This window comes from Borostomias antarcticus, assembly GCF_949987555.1.
Source record: "Borostomias antarcticus genome assembly, chromosome: 18".
Lineage (NCBI taxonomy): Eukaryota > Metazoa > Chordata > Actinopteri > Stomiiformes > Stomiidae > Borostomias > Borostomias antarcticus.
Window position 1 is genome coordinate 24,168,221 of NC_140251.1, and position 6,000 is coordinate 24,174,220.

At 50.8% G+C, this 6,000-nt stretch overlaps 1 protein-coding gene across 1 annotated transcript in view; it reads right to left on the minus strand.

Moving 5' to 3' along the window:
• Positions 1-6,000, minus strand: part of ptprz1a (protein tyrosine phosphatase receptor type Z1a) — a gene marked incomplete at its 5' end in the record, with an annotated part of 201,377 nt that overhangs the window by 36,016 nt on the left and 159,361 nt on the right. The gene's annotated exons all lie outside the window — the stretch shown is intronic.

Consider the following 6,000-nt stretch of genomic DNA (forward strand, 5'->3'; position numbering starts at 1 on the left):
TGTCCAGGATCTGGTCACGCAGGGGGTACTTAGAGAGAGCTGCAGCCCCTGGGCATCACCGGCTGTGATTGTGATCAAAAAGGATGGGTCAGTGCGTTTCTGCTGTGACTACCGCAGACTGAACAGCGTAACGCACCGTGACGCATACCCCCTCCCAAGAGTGGAAAAGTCTCTGGATGCTCTGGGCCAGGCCAAGCTTTTCTCATCTCTGGACTTGACCGCAGGATACTTCCAGGTGGCCGTGGAGAAGCAAGACCAGGAGAAGACTGCCGTCACAACACCGTTCGGACTATACGAGTGGCCCCGCATGCCCTTCGGGTTGTGCAATGCCCCCGCAACGTTTCAGCGACTAATGGAGGTAGTGCTGGGGGACCTTGCATTTGACGTATTGCTGGTGTACCTGGATGACATTCTAGTCTTCTCTAGCAACTTTGACAGCCACTGTGAGAGGCTGGACATGGTGCTCACGCGCCTGGGGGAACATGGCCTCAAACTCAAGCCCCGGAAATGCTTCCTTTTCAAGACAGAGGTTAAGTTTCTCGGGCACATCGTGTCGGCCGCTGGAGTACAGGTGGATGTGGAGAAGGTGAAGGCGCTGGAGGACTGGCCTGTGCCCCGCACCGTGAAGGAGGTCAGACAGGTGGTGGGCTTCATGTCCTACTACCGGCGCTTCGTACCGCACTTTGCTCAATTGGCTTGCCCACTGCACGCCTTGATGGGAAAAGCTAAGAGGAAAGGGGCCACTGGGTCCCAGCCCATGCCGTTTGTGTGGAGTGAGGACTGCCATGCTGCATTCAACCAGTTAAGGAAGTGTCTGATGTCTCCGCCTGTGCTAGCGTACCCTGACTTCCGACGCCCCTTTGTCGTGACAACAGATGCAAGCAACCTTGGACTAGGAGCAGTGCTGAGTCAACAGCAAGATGGGGTGGAGCGTGTGGTAGCCTTCGCCAGCAGGGGTTTGCGTGGGTCCGAACGTAATGACAAGAACTACAGTGCGTTCAAGCTTGAACTCCTGGCCCTTAAGTGGGCAGTTACTGAAAAGTTCAGAGACCTCTTGCTCTACTCAAAGTTCACTGTCATCACTGATCACAACCCCCTGCGCTATTTGGAGACTGCTAACCTTGGAGCGGTGGAACAGAGATGGGTTGCACAGCTTGCGGAGTATAACTTTGAGGTCCACTACAAACCTGGAAGGCTGAACCAGAATGCTGACGTGTTGTCACGCATCCCAGTGGGGCAGGAGCCAGAGACAGAGGATGTTGAGAAGGACCTTCTAGTAATAAAAGAGGATGAGGTCCGTGCCAGTCTCTGGCCCGCGCAGTTGGTTGAGGAGGATAAGGGGCCTATCGTCACTGCAACGCAGGCCACTGTGCGAGGTAACCTCTGCGGCCATAGCTGGGATGAGTTTCAGCAACTCCAAATCAAGGACCCTGACGTGGGCCCGATATTAGAAGCGGTGAGACGGGGTACCCCCCCTACTATGCTGCAGCTCCGAGAAATGAGTTTGCTCCAGCGGAGGCTGTATGGGCAATGGGGACGGCTGCAGTTGCAGAAGGGTGTCCTGTTCCGGTACCTGCGTGACCCCCGCGATGGTGAAGAAGTGCGACAGTTGGTTGTACCAGCAGCGCTACAGCGGTATATCTATGAAACCCAACACGACCACAGTGGTCACTTCAGTGAAAGGAGTACCTTACAGCTGCTGCGCCGTGGTTACTACTGGCCAAGGATGTCAAAAGATGTGAAGAGCTGGACACAACAGTGTAAAAGGTGCGCTCTGGCCAGGGATGTGTTCCCTAAAACACAGGCTCTGATGACGTGCACTAATGTCACTGCACCGCTCGAGGTCCTCGCAATGGATTTCACCGTGTTGGAGCCATCAACAGGAGGCTATGAAAACGTGCTGGTACTGACTGACATGTTTACACGGTTTACGGTGGCAGTACCGACCAAAGACCAGACTGCGCGGACCACTGCGGCAGCTCTAATCAAACACTGGTTTGTATGTTATGGTTGCCCCGCAAGGCTTCACGCAGACCAAGGTCGAAACTTTGAATCCAGCGTGATTAAGGAGCTGTGCAAGATGTATGGAATCTCCAAGAGTCGCACCTCGCCTTATCATCCCCAAGGCAATGCACAATGCGAGAGGTTCAACCGTACCACGCATGAGATGTTGCGTGCCCTACCTGCAGAAAAGAAGAAGAACTGGAAGGAACACCTGCCAGAGCTTGTCATGGCATACAACTGCCATGTGCACTCCTCCACAGGGTATGCCCCCTTCTACCTCCTCTTCGGAAGGGACGGAAGGATGCCTAGAGATGTGCTGAGTGGCAGGGACTTGGAGGGCGGCGACGCTGAAAACTTAGATGACTGGGTGAAGGGACATCACGAGCGGCTGAGGGTCGCTGCTGAAATGGCGAAGGCTGCAGCACAGGATGCGTCACGTCGGCGCAAGAGGCTGTATGACCGGAAGTCCCGGGGGGCGCTCATCAGGCCAGGAGATCGGGTGTTGTTGCGGAATCAACGTCCCAGAGGTCGCAACAAGATTCAGGACAAATGGGAATCTACACCTTACCTGGTTGTCTCCCAAAACCATGCCGACATGCCCGTATTCACTGTGCAACCCGAAGCTGGTGGTCCCACGAGGGTGGTGCATCGAGATCAAATGAAGCCCTGCACCTTTCTCAGTCCAGGTCGCAGGGGTGGTACTCGTACTGCCCATGAAGTCCAAAGTCGCTCAGATCTGGATGACATAGTTTATGTCCCTATCACACACTCACCACATGATCGCACTGATATAGAGGTGGTGCCTGACCTTGACACAGATGGGGGTCACGGCCAGCAGGATAGATGTAAGGTAGCGAGCGATGGGGAGTCTGCAACAGGGGTACAGTCAGGGGATGCTGACGAGTCGGACACAGGGAGTGAGGGGTCAGAGAGGCCAGTTAGGCCAGCACGCAGTACAAGGGGCCAGCTTCCGTATAGGTTTCATAATGACTATGTCTTGTGAGGGCAAAAGGGTATGTTATGCAAGCGTGAATGCCCATAGGTCTTAACTGGTTGTATGGTACAATAAAATACGTGGGGCATGAAAAGTTCCTTGTTTCAGGTGATATGTAAAGGTTTGCACGAGGATATTGCAAACTTTAGAAAGGGGAAATGTAGAGATGTGGTTTATATGAATATACTTAGTGTTATGTGTTTTTCCTGTTGTTGATTGGACATGTGTTTTTATGTGCTCCGCCCACGTTAACATGAGTGACAGTCAGCCAACCAGTGAAGTGACTGCCAGAAAAACGCCTGTGTACGTGCAGCAGAGAGAAAAGAAATAAGAAAGCCAGAGGACAACGGTGGCGTGGCGGGAAGAGAAAATGATGCTGGTCGTTCAGGACGGACTGCGACTGACGACGTTTCCGTGGATCTTGACAAAAAGATCTGCGAGTATGGGACAGTAAATGAATAAAAGTGCTAAGTTAGGCTCCAGTGGCCTTCGAGAAGAGGACGTTTAAAACCGAGACCGTCGATGTGTAAAGTGAATTAGCTAGCGTGCGCACAGCACTAGGTTAGCCAGTTGCAGTGTTGTGAGCTAGCTTTTTGTGTTGTGACTAGTTTGCGTCGTGTCGGCACACTTTCTGGAGAGGGACGTCCTCAAGGATCCCTGCTACAGCTCTGCATCCCCTCACTACGGCTTGGCTCCGGCTGGGCAACCCCCGGATCAACATCGCAACCTGTCTTCTGGGACGCAGGTGAATTCTGTCCGTTAGCCCACTAGTGGGCACTTCTCCTCTGGCTAGCCAGGCAGTGCACATTCTAGACGGAGACCGTTCTTGTGAACGCGGGACCATTCAGCAACGTTCGCATTGGAACTCAACTGTTCGGATCGTTTAGAATTCCAGTGACTTTTTCTGTATGCGTTTGTGTGCATCGCGGGACCATTCAGCCGTGTTCGTACGGAAAGTGTGGGTTATTACTGAATTTCACTGAAGTGCTGTGTGTATGGGTATCTCTCTCATTGACTGTTGATGTCATTTTGAGTTCATGTCAGTGTTCTTTTGTATGGACCGGTCCTGATAGGGTTAAGAGGGTCATTTTCATAAACTTTAACATTAGTATTTTTTTGGGTATTCTTGGTATTCTAATAAATAGTATTAATTTTATTACAAGCCAGTAGCGGGGGAATTCTTTCTTTCTTTTTTATATGAGAGTGGGCATTAGAGGCCCGGGTCACTAAGTAGTTGGTCTATAAGGCTCACTGGGTGTGGGGGTGTACTCTTATTATAGCCTGGTGGTTCAGTGTGGAAAGGAACAGTTGGGTCAGACTTAGGGTCAGCTTATGCTGCTCACACACCTCAGGTTAGACTGAGTTTAGCAGAAATTGTAGGGCTCAGCACAAATCATCCACACCCGAAGCGCAGTAGTGAAGAGACATTAAAGGCTGGGGATACAGAGACCTGGATCCTGCGCTCTCCAGTCACCCGGTGAGTCCTGCAGTCACACCCCACTACGCGGGCAAGGCCTGTCCGCTACATTAGCTTGTAATAATAATAGCCTACTACAAATAAAACAATGTATTTCCTTCTTGAAGACGTAGAATCCTTTCCATGTCCTTCCGACAGCAGGGACGCGGAACCGAACCCGCTGCTTTAGCGCTATTTATTGCTTGTATATCGTGGTGTCGTTTCTCTGACTGCATCATTGAAAATAGGGGTTGAAAATGTGGGATTTAATCAAAAATAGCCTAATGAATGAAGTCCGATCAGTTGGTAAAATGATAGCCCTTTAAATAACCAATTTTATGTAGGCTTCTGTCTGCTGTAGCTAATCCAAAAGAGTAGTTCGCAATTCAGTCCGGTCAAACTGAGAAACGTAGCCTACAGTAGTCTAAGCAACGGCAACCGTTTGTCAGACAAGCCTAGTACTGTAGGGTTAGGGTTAGGGCTAGTACTGTAGCCTCACTGTAGCAGTGCTCTACTGCCCCTAGTACTGTAGCCTCACTGTAGCAGTGCTTTACTGCCCCTTTACTGCTTTACTGCTTTACAGCCTCACTGTAGCAGTGCTCTACTGCCCCTAGTACTGTAGCCTCACTGTAGCAGTGCTTTACTGCCCCTTTACTGCTTTACTGCTTTACAGCCTCACTGTAGCAGTGCTCTACTGCCCCTAGTACTGTAGCCTCACTGTAGCAGTGCTCTACTGCCCCTAGTACTGTAGCCTCACTGTAGCAGTGCTCTACTGCCCCTAGTACTGTAGGGTTAGGGTTAGGGCTAGTCCTGTAGCCTCACTGTAGCAGTGCTCTACTGCCCCTAGTACTGTAGCCTCACTGTAGCAGTGCTTTACTGCCCCTTTACTGCTTTACTGCTTTACAGCCTCACTGTAGCAGTGCTCTACTGCCCCTAGTACTGTAGCCTCACTGTAGCAGTGCTTTACTGACCCTAGTACTGTAGCCTCACTGTAGCAGTGCTCTACTGCCCCTAGTACTGTAGCCTCACTGTAGCAGTGCTCTACTGCCCCTAGTACTGTAGCCTCACTGTAGCAGTGCTCTACTGCCCCTCGTGGTTGCGGGTTGTAATATGTTGTTTTTTTTACCGCCGCTGCTGCCAACACTGTATGCCTGCAGACGCGGGAGTATACTTCTCATGACTGTACGGTAAAGACCACTCGGACCACTCATCCAATAGACACTCGTCACTCTCCATGAAAAGATCCCTGCAGTTCCAGAAAACTCTCTTGCGTCTTCTGCTAAATTTAGATAACAAGTCATCAGATTGCAGTGCTGCACACACTACACAACTTCCTGGTCTTGAAATCAGGTATCTTGAAGTGGTGGTGGGTCTCACACTACATGACTGATCACGACAGAGGGTCAGACATTACAAGAAGATTCACCAGGAGGGGTCCTCGACCAGTCTGTCTGGTCTGCAAACTATCTTTCACAATTTCCCCTCAGGAATTAATACTATTATTAATACTCATATCTATCTATCTATCTATCTATCTATCTATCTA